This window comes from Papio anubis, chromosome 20 (assembly GCF_008728515.1).
Source record: "Papio anubis isolate 15944 chromosome 20, Panubis1.0, whole genome shotgun sequence".
Lineage (NCBI taxonomy): Eukaryota > Metazoa > Chordata > Mammalia > Primates > Cercopithecidae > Papio > Papio anubis.
In genome coordinates, this window is record NC_044995.1 from 29,795,243 (window position 1) to 29,809,851 (window position 14,609).

At 44.2% G+C, this 14,609-nt stretch overlaps 1 long non-coding RNA gene across 2 annotated transcripts; it reads left to right on the forward strand.

The window, feature by feature from the left end:
• The first annotated feature begins 480 nt into the window (after positions 1-480).
• LOC108584002 lies at positions 481-13,035 on the forward strand. Of its 2 annotated transcripts, XR_004180498.1 has the most exons (4): positions 481-1,647; positions 4,650-4,828; positions 6,161-6,235; positions 7,186-13,035. It is a non-coding gene; the product is annotated as an uncharacterized LOC108584002 (long non-coding RNA). The 2 variants fall into 2 exon arrangements; XR_004180497.1 differs by lacking the exon at positions 481-1,647 and having other exon boundaries at positions 3,884-4,828.
• The last annotated feature ends 1,574 nt before the right edge of the window (positions 13,036-14,609 follow it).

A 14,609-nucleotide genomic window follows, 5' to 3' on the forward strand; every position in this document is an offset into this window, starting at 1 on the left:
CCATTCTCTCTTATGAAACAGCCAATGATTGAGCTTCTGAATCTCAGACTCAAAGGCAGTCAAAAGTCAGAAAATTGACTATCATATGTGGATCCCATTCACAGGTGGGAAGGTGAGTCTCAGATTCAACACAAGTCTGAGGCTGTGACTTCACTAAGGAGATACAGGTCACATGAGGAATGAAGGGTTTTATGGACAGATTATTCTACCACTTAGATTGTGATTCCTTTACTTAGGCCCAACATACATGAGCTATTGAATTTTTTTTTTTTTTTTTAAGATGGAACCTCCTCTTTTTGGTCAGGCTGGAGTGCAGTGGCATGATCTTGGCTCACTGCAACCTCCACCTCCTGGGTTCAAGCAATTCTCCTGCCTCAGCCTCCTGAGTAGAGTAGCTGGGATTACAGACACCTGCCACCACACCTGGTTAATTTTTATATTTTTAGTAGAGATGGGGTTTCACCATGTTGGCCACCTGAGGTCAAACCCTTGACCTCAGGTGATCTGTCTATCTTGGCCTCCCAAAGTGCTGGGATTACAGACATGAGCCACCATGCCTGGCCAGCTACTGAATCTTATACCTAGAACCTAGACATATATGGGATTGTTAATCACGTACTTGGACATTCCTGCATGTGTGATTGTGACATAGATTCTTCCCATCACCTGAGTGATTTAACTCTACTCCCTGGGCCCAGCCCACAGCTGAAATTATAAAATTTCACTGAAACAGCAATTAGGTGATGCAGCTGCATGCTCCTGCTTTAGCATTGCCAAAAGGGAGCACTGTGACATATTGCTTGGCCTTGCATCCAGGTGACGTGAGCCTCTTCTGCCTTCATGCTGCCTACACGGGGCATCGTCACATATCACTTGGCACCACATTCAGGTTATGTGACTCCCCTGCCTGTGCCCTGCCCATATGGGCCATTTTGACCTGTTGCGGAGTCCAATACCCAGGTGATGTAACTGTCTTGCCTGGCCCTGCCTACAAGGTTTTTTGTGACATATCTATGCACCAATCAACTTTGTGTTTTGATAATCCTCTTCTACCAATTTCTGCTCAAAAGGATTTTGACAAATAATTGGGACTAGCACCTAGCTGACATTACTCTAATCTTCTTTCAAGGTTCAGTTTGCAGGGGATATTGTGACATGTCGCTGGGCTGACAGACAGGTGATATTCTTCTGCCTTGGCTCTTCCAAAATAAAGTATTTTTACCTAGTGTTGTGCCCAGGACCACAGTGACTGAGTCTCCTGCCCAGACCCTGCCCACAGACAGATTGTAACATATCTCTAGACCCATCAACTATTTGATGTGAGTCTCTTCTTTTACCTTGTCTTTTCCCACAAAACATATTGTGATATATCTCTGGGCCCAGCACCTAGGCGATATGACTACTTCTGCCTGGATCATGCCCATAGAAGAGAGAGTAACTTAATACCGGGCCTACCACAAACATGCTGAGATAATTCTGCCTGTTACTTGCCCACAGGATGCATATGGCATATTTCTGGGCCCATCACCTAGATGACGGGACTCTCCTCTTCTTTCTGGGACCGGTACACAGTGGGAATTGTGATGCATCGTTTAGCTCAGCAGCTGTAAGATGTGACTCTCTTCTCATGAGAAGCCTCCCACTTGGGTAATTGCAACATATAATCTAGCCTAGTTTTAGGTTACCTGACTCTTCTCTTATTCCTGAGCCTTATATAGAATCAGCAACATCTCTGGGCTTCCCACCTAGGTGAGGGAATATTATAACATACAGCTAGACCCAACACCTGGGTAATAAGACTCTTCTGTCTCTTGGGCTCTGTCCAAGGAGAAATTGGGATGTATTTCTAGGGTCGGTACCTAAGCTATGTGACTCTTCTCTCCTGCCTGGGCCCTGCATACATTGTGTATTTTGACATGTCACGGGCTCCAACACCTAGGAAATTGGTGATTTCTACCTGTGGCCTGCCCACAGGAGGCCTTATGATGTATCTCTGCATCATGACCTAAGAGACATGACTGTTGTTTTTAGCCTCCATTTTTCCATCAGGGAAAATTGTGACATATCACTGGGCCAAGCAAGAAGGTGATGAGTTTGTTTTGCCTGCACCTTGCCCACAGAAAACAGTGGAACATATCCCTTGGCCTAGCACTAAGGTGATGCTTCTTTTATCCCTGTTTCCTGGCCTCAGAAATGATTGTGACATAACCCTTTCCCAGCACTCAGGTGATGTGACCATCCTGCTCACTCTCTACTGACAAATGGGATTGTAACATACATCTTGGCCTGGCTTACAGGTGCAATAGTGACTCTCATGCCAGTCACCAGGAGAGATACTGTCTCTTATAACTAAGCTTAGAGAAATGGGTAAAATCCTGAGTTTCCTTTTTGTAGGAAGGTCATAGAGAATTTCCACTCCCTCACATACTGTATAAAGCCCTCAGGTGATACACAGAGTGTCATCACAGGGCCCAGCACACAGGTGAGATTGTTTATCTTGTGTGCACACCCCACCAATTATCAGGATTATTGCATTCATGCAAGGACACAGTTTACTGGTGAGGTCTTGAACTTCATACATGGACACAGTTTACAGTTGGCATTGTGACTGCTGTATGTAAACATTCAACCACAGTTGAGATGGTGACTCATTCCTAAAACTATCTCATAGGCAATTGAGGAATCTTCTCTCTGGACCAAGTCAATTAAAGAGATGTTGACTCTCATACATGGGCTTAGGGTCATGGGTACAATCATGGGTTCATACCAGCATGGAGGTCTCAGAGCAAATTCTGACCCTCATGCATAGCATATAAAGCCCTTGAATGGCAGAGAGACTGTCCTCACAGGGCCCAGCACACAGGTAATATTGTGACACTCTTATGCGCAGGTGGCCAATAGTAAAGATTGTCATCCTTCCACATGAGCACAGCCTACTGTTGAGGCTCTGAATCTCCCACCCAGAGGCAATGGGAAGTTGAAGAATTAACACTTATATGTGTATCTGATCCATAGAGAGGTTGGTTACTCTCAGACCAAGATTCTCCAGAACTGTGAGGCTGTGGCTTCAATAAGGGGACACAGTCTTCAGGAGGGATCTTCAGGAGGGATTGGGTCTTTTTTGTACAAATCCTGTCCATTGTTGATATTGTGACTTAACCAGGTACTTAAACCAAACCTACAGAAGGTGTTGACTCTTACAATACCTGAAACTGGGACATGTATGGGACTGTTAATTTCATTTCAGGACTTTCCGGTAGGTGTGATTCTGATGTGTGCTGAGAATCTGAGTGATTTGACTTCCCAACCTTGGTCCAGCTCCCAGTAGGGATTATGACATATCACTTGGCCAAGCACTTAGCAGATGTGACCTATTCTCCTGCCTTGGCTCTGCCCATAGAGGGCATTGTGATGCACTGTCAGGCCCTGCACCCAGGTTATGTGATTTCTGCCTGTGCCCTGACCACATTGGTTATTTTGACATATTGCACTGTCCAACACTCAAGTGATGTTACACTTCTGCCTGTGCCGTTCCTACAGGGGACATTATGAAATATCTCTGTGCCCGTCACCCATGTATGTTGACTCTCTTCTTCTGCATGGATTCTGCTCACAGGGGGATTGTGACATATCTGGGCTCAGCACTCAGCTGATGTGATACTTCTCTTTTTTTTTTTTTTTTTTGAGATGGAGTCTCGCTCTGTCACCCAGGCTGGAGTGCAGTGGCACGATCTTGGCTCACTGCAACCTCCACCTCCTGGGTTCAAGCAATTCTTCTGTCTCAACTTGCTGAGCAGTTGGGACTACAGGTGCCTGCCACCACACTTGGTATTTTGTATTTTTAGTACAGATGAGGCTTCACCTTGTTGGTCAGGCTGGCTTCGAACTCCTGATCTCAGGTGATCCACCCGCTTCAGCCTCCCAAAGTGCTGGGATTACTAGCGTGAGCCACCGTGTCCAGCCAGTGCTCCCCTTTTTCCTATGATTTGCTCACACAAAAGATAGTGGCCCAGCACAAAGTTGATATGAGTCTCTTGCCTGGACCCTGTTCACAGTGGGGCATTGTGAAATGCCTCTGGGCCCATCAACTAGTTATGTAAGTCTTCTCTGTTACCTGAGCTTTACCTATGGAAGACATTGTGACATATCACTGGGCCCAGCACCCAGGTGCTGTGGCTCTCCTGCCTAGTCCCTGCCCACAAGTGTCATTGATACATATCTTTGGTCCCAACATGTAGATGGTATGACTCTTTATTCTGGGACCTGTACACAGTGGAGATTGTGACATATTGCTAGGCCCAGCATTTACATGATGTGACTCTCATCTCATGCCTAGGCCCTGCCCCTAATCAACCCTAGGCCCTGGGGAGATTATGACATATATCTTGGTGCAACTCCTAGGTTATGTGATTCTCCCCTTTTCCATGATCCCTACTCATAGCATGCATTGTGACATATGTCAGGTTTTCTCACCTAGGTTATGTGACTTTCTTGTCTTTGCCCGTCCATCAGGGAGCATTGTGATATATTGCTAGGTCCATTATCTGGGTGATGTGACTCTCCTCACCTGCCTGTGCACCACCTAAAGGGGACATAGTGACAAATCTTTGAACCAATTTTCTACATAATGTGCTTCTTCTGTGTTGCAGGAGACATGCCCAAAACAGGGATTGTGGCATATCTCTGAGCCCAGCACCCAAATGTTGTGACTCTCCTGCCTGAGCTGTGCCTAGAGAAAATATTATAATATGTCACTAGGCCCTGCATACAAGTGATCTGATTCTCCAGCCTGGGCCTTGCCCACAGGGGAGATTGAGACATATTCCAGGTAAAGAATTCAGGTGATGTTACTCTCATTTCTTAGCCTTTCCCAGAGGTAACATTGTGAACTATAATGTGGTCCAGGACACAGATGAGATTTTTATTCTTGTATGCAATCCCAGACAACAGTTACTATTGTCACTATAACACATGGACAAAGACCACTGTTGAGGTCCTGAATCTTATATGTGAACACATCAACAGCTGGAATTGTGACTGTCACACGTATTTCTTGTCAGAAGTGGGATGGTGACTCATTTCTGGATTCAGTTCACAGGAATGGTGACGACTCTCATACCTGGACCAAGCCAATAAGAGAGATGTTGAGTCTGGTAGCTAGGCTTAGGGGTCTGGGTCTTTTACTTGTAAGAAGGTAACAGATGATTATGACACTTACACATATGGTATAAAGCTCTTGGGGAATACAGAGTGTCATTACAGGTCCCAGTCCACAGGTGAGATTGTAACTCTCCTATACACACCTAGCCAACAGTTTGAATTGCCACCCTCACACATAGACTGAGCACATTGCTGAGGTCCTTAATCCACACATGAACCTATTCCACCATTGAAATTGTACTGTCATATGTGGATTCAGCCACAGGTGGATGGTGACAAATTTCTGAACCCAACTCACTTGCACAGTGAACCCAGCCAATAGAAAATGTGCTGACTCTTAGGCTTATGGCAAGAGGCAAGGTTTTGGGTTTCTCACTTGTGTGAAGGTCACAGAAAATTATCAGACTCACTCATATTGTATAAGGCCCTCAGGTAGTACAGACAGTGTCATTACATAACTCAGCACAAAGTGGAGATTGTGACTCTCAAATGCACGCCCAGCCAAGAATAAGAATTGTGATCCACACACATAGACAGAACCCACTGGTGAAGTCTTGAATCTCACTCTCAGATGAGTCCACAGTTTGAATTTTTAATGTCATGTGTGGATCCAGCCACAGATAAGAGGGTGACTCATATCTAAACCCAACTAAGAGGCACAGTCATGCTTTTCATGCCTGGACCCAGCCAATATGAGAGGTGTTGACTCTCATACCTGGACTTAGGAAAAGAGGTAAGATTGTGAGTTTATACAGCACTAGTGTCTCAGAGGGGATTGTGACTCTCACCCAAACAATGTAAAGCCCTATGGAAGTTAAGAGAGTGTCATAAGAGGACCCAGAACACAACTGAAATTGTGATTCTTATGTGCACTTCCAGCCCACAGTAAAAAGTGTCACCCTCCCACATGAATAGAGACCACTGATGAGCTTCTGAATTTTACATTTGGACGCAGTTGAAAAGTGAAATTGTGATTCTTACTTGTGGATTTTGTCCACAGGTAGATGATGACTCTAGGACCAGGGTTCATCACACCGGTGAGGCTTTGACTCTGACACCAGGACACAGCCTGCAGGTGGGATTGGGACTCTCATGCATGGATTCAGTCCATCATTGAGATTGTGACTCATGTACTTGCATACAACTCACAGGAGGTGTTAACTCTTTTACCTGAAGCTGGGACATGTGTGAAATTGTGCATCTTAGCCCTGGACCTTCCAAAAGTGTTGCTGTGACATATACTTTAGCCTAGCACCTGAATAATTTTACTTGCCTGCCTGGGCCCAGCCTTCAGAGGGGATTGTGACAGACACCTGGGTCAAATACCTAAGTGATATGGCTCTCATGCTTGAGCCCTACCCACAGAGGGTGTTGTAAAATGTTACTGGGCCCAGCACTTAGGTCATGTGACTCTTATTTTCTGCCAGGGCCCTGGCCACAGAGCCATTGTGAGATACCACTGAGTCCAGCACCTCAGTGATGTGATCGTATGGCCTGGGCCCTGCCCACAGTAGGTATTGTGACATACCTCTGAACTCATTCCCTAGGTGATGTAACTCTCCTCTTTTGCCTGCATTCTGTCTCCCCAAAATGGACTGTGACATACCACAGGTCTTAGCACTTAGGTGATATGATCCTCCTCTTCTGCCTGGGCCCTGGCCATAGGGGAAATTGAATTATTTTACTGAGCCCCGATTGCAGGTGATGTGACCCTCTATCCTAGGCCCTGCCCACAGGAGGTATTGTGATATATCTCTGTGGCCATAATTTAGGTGCTCTGACTCTTCTATTCTCTCTGGGTCACGCCAATTGAGGGGGATTGTGACATATTTTTGGACCAGCACAAAGGTAATTTAAAACTCCTGCCCAGGCCATTCCCATAGAAGGCATTGTGACATATCACTGGTCACAGCACACAGGTAATTTAACTCTCCTTCCTGGGCCCCGCCCATAGGGGATATTGTAACATATCTTTAGCCCAGCACTTAAAATACGTGACTCTCCTAGCGGGTTTCTTTTCCACAGGTGAGAATTTCACATATAACTGCATCCAGTACACAGGTGAAATTGTGACCCTTGTATGCTCATCCAGCCAACAGTTACAAGTGTCATCATCACACACGGACAGAGAACTCTGGTGAGGTCCTGAATCTTGTGCACGGACACAGTCCACAGTTGGAATTTTGACTGTCATGTGTAGATCCAGCCACAGGTGTGATGTTGACCTATTTATGGAGTTAGCTCACAGGCACAGTGATGACTCTCATACCTCGATCCAGCCAATAAAAGAGATGTTGACTCTTATAGCTAGGCTTAAGGAAACTAATAGGGTCCTGGGTCTCCCACCTGTATGAAAGTCACAGAAGATTATGACCCTCATGCATATTGTATAAAGCCCCCTGGTGTACAGAGATTCATTACAGGGCCCAGCACACAGGTGAGATTGTGACCTTGTTATGCAGACACTGCTGACTGTACCATCACCCTAACTTATAAACAGAGCGCGCTGGTGAGGTCCTAAATTTCACGCCTGACACAGTTCACAGCTGGGATTGTGACTGTGATATTGAAATCTGATCACAGGTGAGATGGTGACTCATTTCTGGATCCAGCTTAGAAAACGGTGATGGCTCTTCCACCTGGTCTCAGCCAAATGGAGAGATGTTGAGTCTGTTAACTAGGCTTAGAGCAGCACATAAGGTTCTGGGTCTCCTGCTTGCATAAAGGTAGCAGAGGATTATGATACTATGCATATTGTACAAAGTCCCCCATTGGTCCTGAGAGGGTCATAACAGGGTCTAGCACACAGGTGAGACTGTGACTCTGGTTTGCACACAGGCAGAGTAAGGATTGTCAACCTCCTACATGGACACAGTCCACTGTTGAGATTCTGAATCTCACAACCAGAGCAGTCAAAAGCGGGAATTGTGACTCTCATAGGTGGATGTGGTCCACAGGTGAGATGATGACCTCAGACCAGGAGGCAGCACACCTGGAGGCTGGGACTCCTCTACTGAGACGCAGTCTGCAGGTGTGTCATGCACAAATCCTGTCCACCCTTGAGATTGTGACTCATTGACTGAGACCCAGTTCACAGGAGGAGTTCACTCTGATACACAGAGCCGGAACATGTGTGGGATTGTAAATCTTATCACTTAACATTTCTGCAGGTGTGATTGTGATATATAGCTTCGCCCAGCACCTGAGTAATTTAACTCTCTTGCCTGAGCCTGGCATACAGTTAGGATCTTAACATATACTTGGGCCAAGCACCTAGGTAGTGTGGCATTTTTGGGGGGCCCTGTCCTCAGGGATAGCTGTTCCTTATGACTAAGTTCAGAACCTAGTGATGTGACATTTCTCTACTGTCTTGGCCCTACCCACAAAACAAAATTATATCACTGGGCCCAGCACCTAGGTAATGTGCCTCTACTCTTTTTCATGGGCCCTGTTCACAGTGGGCCTTGTGACATATACATGAGCCCTGCTAAAAGCATGATGACGTCTCTCATACATCAACCCAGCCAAAAAAAGTGATTTTTTACTCACATAGTAAGGCATAGGGCAACACATAAGGTTTTGTGTCTCTTACTTGTACAAAAGTCACAGAACATGATAAGCCCACCCATATCTCATATAGTCCTAAGATAGTACAGAGAGTGCTGATACAAGGCTCACCTGAAGGTGAGATTGTGACTTCCTGTACACATCTAGCTGACCATTAGAATCATCATATTCAAACATGGAGAGAGCCTACTGGTGACCTAAATTTTACATGCAGATGCAGTCTGCAGTTAGAGTTGTAACTGTCATATAGGCGTTTGGCCACAGGTAGGATGGTGATTCATTATTGGGCCCAGCTCACAGGCATGATGATGAATCTTGTATCTGGAATCAGCAAAAAGAAGAGATCTTCATTCACATAGCTAGGGTCCTGGTTCCCCTACCTGTACAAGGGTCACAGAGGATTACTACACATGCTTATAATACAAAGCCCTTGGAGGATACAGAGAGTGTCATAGCAGGACCCAGCACACAGGTGAGATTGTGGCTCTCTTAAACACACCCAGCCAGCAGTTAGGTTTGTCACCCTCAAACATGAACAGAGCCAACTGGTGAGGTCTGGAATTTAAAGTGGAAACACCGTCCACAATTGGAATTACGAATGTCATATGTGGATCTGGCCACAAGTTTTTGGACACATTTTTGAACCCAGCTCACAGTCACAGGGATGACTCTCATACCTGGACCCAGCCAACAGGAGAAATGTTGACTCTCAGGCTTAGGGCAATGGGTAAGATCGTGGGCTTCTATCAGCACTAAGGTCTTACAGGAAATTTCAATTCTTATGCATACTGCATAAAGCCCTGCGGTGGTGTGGATTGTGTCATAACAGGGCTCAGCACAAGTGGGATTGAGAGCCTTGTATGCACACGCAGCCAAGAGTAAGAATTGTCACCCTCTCACATGGACACAGCCCACTGTTGAGGCTCTGAATCTCACATTCAGGGGTATTCAAAAGTTGGAATTGTGATTCTCATAGGTGAACTGGATTCACAGGTAGGATGGTGACAGGTAGGATACAGTTGGGATTGTATCCTCAGACCAAAATGTATCACACCTATGAGGCAGTGCCTGCGCCACTGAAACACTGTCCAGAGTTGAGGTTGGCTTTCTTAGGCACTGATCCAGTCCATGGTTAAAAATGCGATTCACATTGTTGAACACAACTCACAGGAGTACTTGACTCTCATACCTGAAGCTGGGACAAGTGCGAGATTGTCAATCTTATGTGTGGACCTTCCCGTGGGGTGATTGTTACATATATCTTTGCCAGAGAACTGATGAGTTTCGCTCTCCTGCAGAAGCCCATTCTATAGTTGAGATTTTGACATCTATCTTGGCCAAGTACCTAGAGTATGTGATGCTCCTGCCTGGGCTCTGTGCTCAGGGGGGATTGTGATGTATCTCGGGCCATATATGTAGGTTATGTGCCTCTCCAATCCTGCCTAGGCTGTTCCCACAAAAGGCATTGTGACCTACCTGAACCCATCACCTATGTGATTTGACTCTTTTTTTCCTCTGGGCCTTCCCCTTAGTGGGAATTGTGACATATCACGGGGTCCATCATTTCAGTGATATGTTTTTTGTGCTCTGCTTTGACCCTGCCTACAGGAGGATTGTGACATAAAAACTAGGCCCAGCATGTGGGTGATGTGACTCTCATTAGGAAATGAGAGTCCTAATGTGTTCTGCCAACAGAATAGATTGTGACATATAACTGGGTCAACCACCCGGGTGATGTGACTCCTGCCTACAGTAGCCATTTGTGATACATCTTCTTCCTGGGTCCTGTTTATGAGTAGAATTGTGACATATCTTTGGCCAAGCACCAAAGTGATGTGACTCTCTGATTTCTGTTCACAGAAGGTATTGTGGCATATATCTAGGCCAAGTTTAGAGGTGTGTGTAATGATAGCCCTCATACATGGACCCAGTCAATAGGGGAGATTTGGCTTCTGTTTTCTAGGCTTAGGGCAATGGGTAAGTTCTGGGTGAAGAAGCATGAGGTTCAGGGTGAAGAAATGTCACATAAGATCATGACACTCAAGCATATTCTCTAAAGCCCTTGTGTGGCATTTAGAGTTAGTTACAGGATCCAGTATCCACATGAAATTATTACTCTCATAGGCAAACCCAGCTGACAATAGGATTGTCACCCTCACACATGGACAGAGCCCACTGGTGAGGGCTTAAATCTCACAAGCATAGTCCACAATTGGATTTGTGACTTTCATTTGTGTGCTGGGACAGTTGAAATGGTGACTTCTTTTTGATATGGAGGCAGCTTACAAGCACTGTGATGACTGTCATAAATATATCTGACCAATAAGAGAGATGTTGACACATACCTGGCAAAAGAACAATGGGTATGATCATTGGTTCACACCAGCATGAAGATCTCAAAGCAGACTGTGACTATTACTCATATCATATAAAGCCCTTGGTTGGTATCATAACAGAACGCGTGACACAGGTGAAATTGTGACTTTCCTATGCACACTCAGCCAACAGTAAACATTGTCACCCTCCCACATGGAAACCATCCACTGTTGAGGCTGTGAACCTCACATGTGCAGGTAGTCGAAAATTGGAATTGTGACTCATGAATACATCTGGTCTACAGGTAAGGTAGTGACTCAAAGACCAGGATTCAGCATGCTGTGAGGCTGTGACTCATACACTGAGAAATTTGGGTTTAGAATTGTGGCTGTCATGCAGGGATATGGCCCATTATTATGACTGTGACTCATGTACTTAGATCCAACTCACAGGAGGTCTTGACTTTCATACCTGGAGCCAGAAAATGTGTGAAAGTTTAAATTTTATTTCTGGACATTTTTGCTGGTGTGATTGTGACATAGACCTTTGTCCATCGCTTGAATTATTTGACCCTCCTGCCAGGGAAAAGCCCACAAATGGAATTGTGACATATACCTGAGCCCACCATGTAAGTTATTTTACTCTCCTGCATAGGTCCTCAGAGGAGATTGTGATGTATCACTGGGCCCATCACCAAGGTTAAATGATTCTCTTCTTTTGCCTGGGCCTGCCAACACAGAGAGTTATGGCATATCAGTGGACCCATCACTTAAGTAATGTGACTCTACTTTTCTACCTGGGCCCTGCCTCAGTGTGGGTTGTGACATATCACTGAGCCGTGCACTCAAATGATATGATGCTCCTGCCGTGACCCTTCCAATATGAGGCATTGTGACATATCAATGGGCCCATCAACGAAGTATTATGACTTTCCTTTTCTGCTTGGGCCCTGTACACAGGTGGATTGTGACATATTATTGTCATGATACTGTGCCCTGCACACAGGTAATGTAACTATTCTGCCTGAACCCTGCCCACAGGAGGCATTGTGACATACTGTTAGGCCCAGTTCCCAGGTTATGTGACTTTACTGCCATGGCCCTGCCCAGAGAGTGGATATTGACATCTTTTTGGTCCAGCATTCAGGTGATCTGATTATCTTGCCTGTCCCCTTCTCACAGGTTAAATTTCAACCTATGTTTTTTTCCCAGCTCACGGGCATCATGACCATGCTCATATAGAAAACCAGCCACTAGGAGTGATTTTGACTCTGTCAGCTAGACTTTGAGTAGTGTGTAAAGTCTTCAGTCTCCTGCATTTAGAAGGATAATAGAAGTTGATAAAGTGTAAGCATATTCTATAAATACTTTGAGTAATACAGACAGTATAATAAGGGCCCAGCATAGAGTGAGATTGTGACTCTCATAGGCATACCAAGCCAACAATTAGGATCATCACTTCCAAACAAGAAAGCAGCACATTGGTGAGGTCCTGAACCTCACATGCAGGTGCAGTCCACAGTTAAAATTCTGATTGTCACATGTAGATCTGCGAACAGGTTGAACAGTGACTGATTTCCAGACTCAGCTCAGAGGCATGGTGATGACTTGCATCCCCGGATCTAGCCATAGGAGATCTGTTGACTCTCGTAGGTAGCCTTAAAGCAATGGGCAAGGTTCTGGGCTTTCTACTTGTATGAAGGTCACAGAGGATTACAAAACTCACGCATATTGTACGACTCCTTGGGTGGTACACAGAGTGTCATAACAGACCCCAGCACAAAGTTAAAATTGTGATTCTTACAGGCATACCCAACCAACAGTGAGGATTGTCCCTCTCACACATGAACAGAGACCACTGGCGAGGTCCTGCATATGGCACATGGATGCGGTCCCCGGTTGAAATTGTGCTGTTCACACTCATCCATCACTGGGTGCTGGGTTCATGGTATATGCATTTTGTAAAAATTTATAAAGCTGTTATTTTATAATATATGTGCTTTTTATGTGTGTAAAATTAAAAACATAATTTTTGGTTTTTCTATGTATCTCATATATGTATTCCACAATCAATTTTTGTCACATACTTTTCTGGAAAATAGATAATTTCATCTAACTTTACAAATTTGATATCAGGACATTTAAAAAATATATTATGTTTTTGAATCTTGAATGTATCTCTAAATATTCTCTTTTGTCTTTTGTAAAATTTTTATTCCCCTTGAAATAGTTTATCTACTTTATTATTACATTCAAAGAACAGCACTAATTTTACTCACATGTTATTATCCCTGAGTAACAAACGAGTCAGAGAAGTTGAGAAACTTGCCCAAGGTTACACAGGTCTTCTGAGCCTGTTCTTCTAACTATTGAACACACGGTGTCATCCAGGAAGCACACATGCAATACTATTTCTACAGGTCCATAGAATCACATATACACATGCACATTTGTGTAAAGATAAAATGAACTTATACAGTGTTTACCTGCAGAAAAGGAACTGGTTGAAGGTCTAGAAGGTCACATACAAGAAGCCTTCTCTGTTTTGATTGTTTTGTTGTTTTTGCAGAGATAAGGTCTTGCTATATTTTCTAGGCTGATCTCAGTCTCTTTGGCTCAAGCAATCCTCCTGCTTCAGACTCCCAAAGTGCTCTCTGTCATATTTTTATAAGACTTATTGGGTCAAGTGTGCTGACTCATGCCTGTAATAGCAACATTTTGGGAGGCCAAGGGGAAAAGATTGTTTGAGTTCAGGAGTTTAAGACAAGACTGGGCAACATAATGAGACCTCATCTCAACTAAAAATAGAAAAAAATTGCTGGGCACGGTGACTCACGCCTGTAATCTCATCACTTTGGGAGGCTTTTTCTTCAATGATTAAAAACAAATCTTGGTGTCTGGCAGCCAGGCACAGCCAGGTAAGGTGAGGGCAGGAGGCAGAATCTTGCAATCCATGGGTTGCGTTGGCTTTTTCACTTTTTTCTCCCCAACTACACAGAAAATTTCTTCAGTGTTTGATCTTATGCATCTTTGAATCCAAACATCTCATTCTTTGCCTTATACATATTAAAAATGTATTCACAGTTCATAAAATGTAATATATCAAAAAATATTCTAAACAAAAACATTCTCTTTATAGAACCTAGTAATGCACCATAATTCCTTACAATTTGTGTTAAGAATTACTAGTATAATGATGTTTTCTAACATGTAATAAGTACTTTTAGATGTTTAGCGCTTGTGATATATTCTAAAAACCTTCTCAAAATTATCCTGGGACTCTAAAGAGTATGTATGGCCCAAACAGTTGTTTTCTTCCCAACACCAAGGAATGGCATACAAGGCTGTCTTCAAGTTGAGGACAGGTCATAAAGACAAATTTTAAAAAAGAGAAAAAATGTCTGCAAACTTGTTTCTACACATTGGTCTTATATGCATTTCTCCATCAATTATATTAATTCTGAATGAACCACATTACCTGAAGTGATACAAACAATTGCTTCAAATTGTAGAATCCCCAGGAAACAGAAAGAAGCAAAAGCAAACTCTCCCAAAGAAAGTCACGTC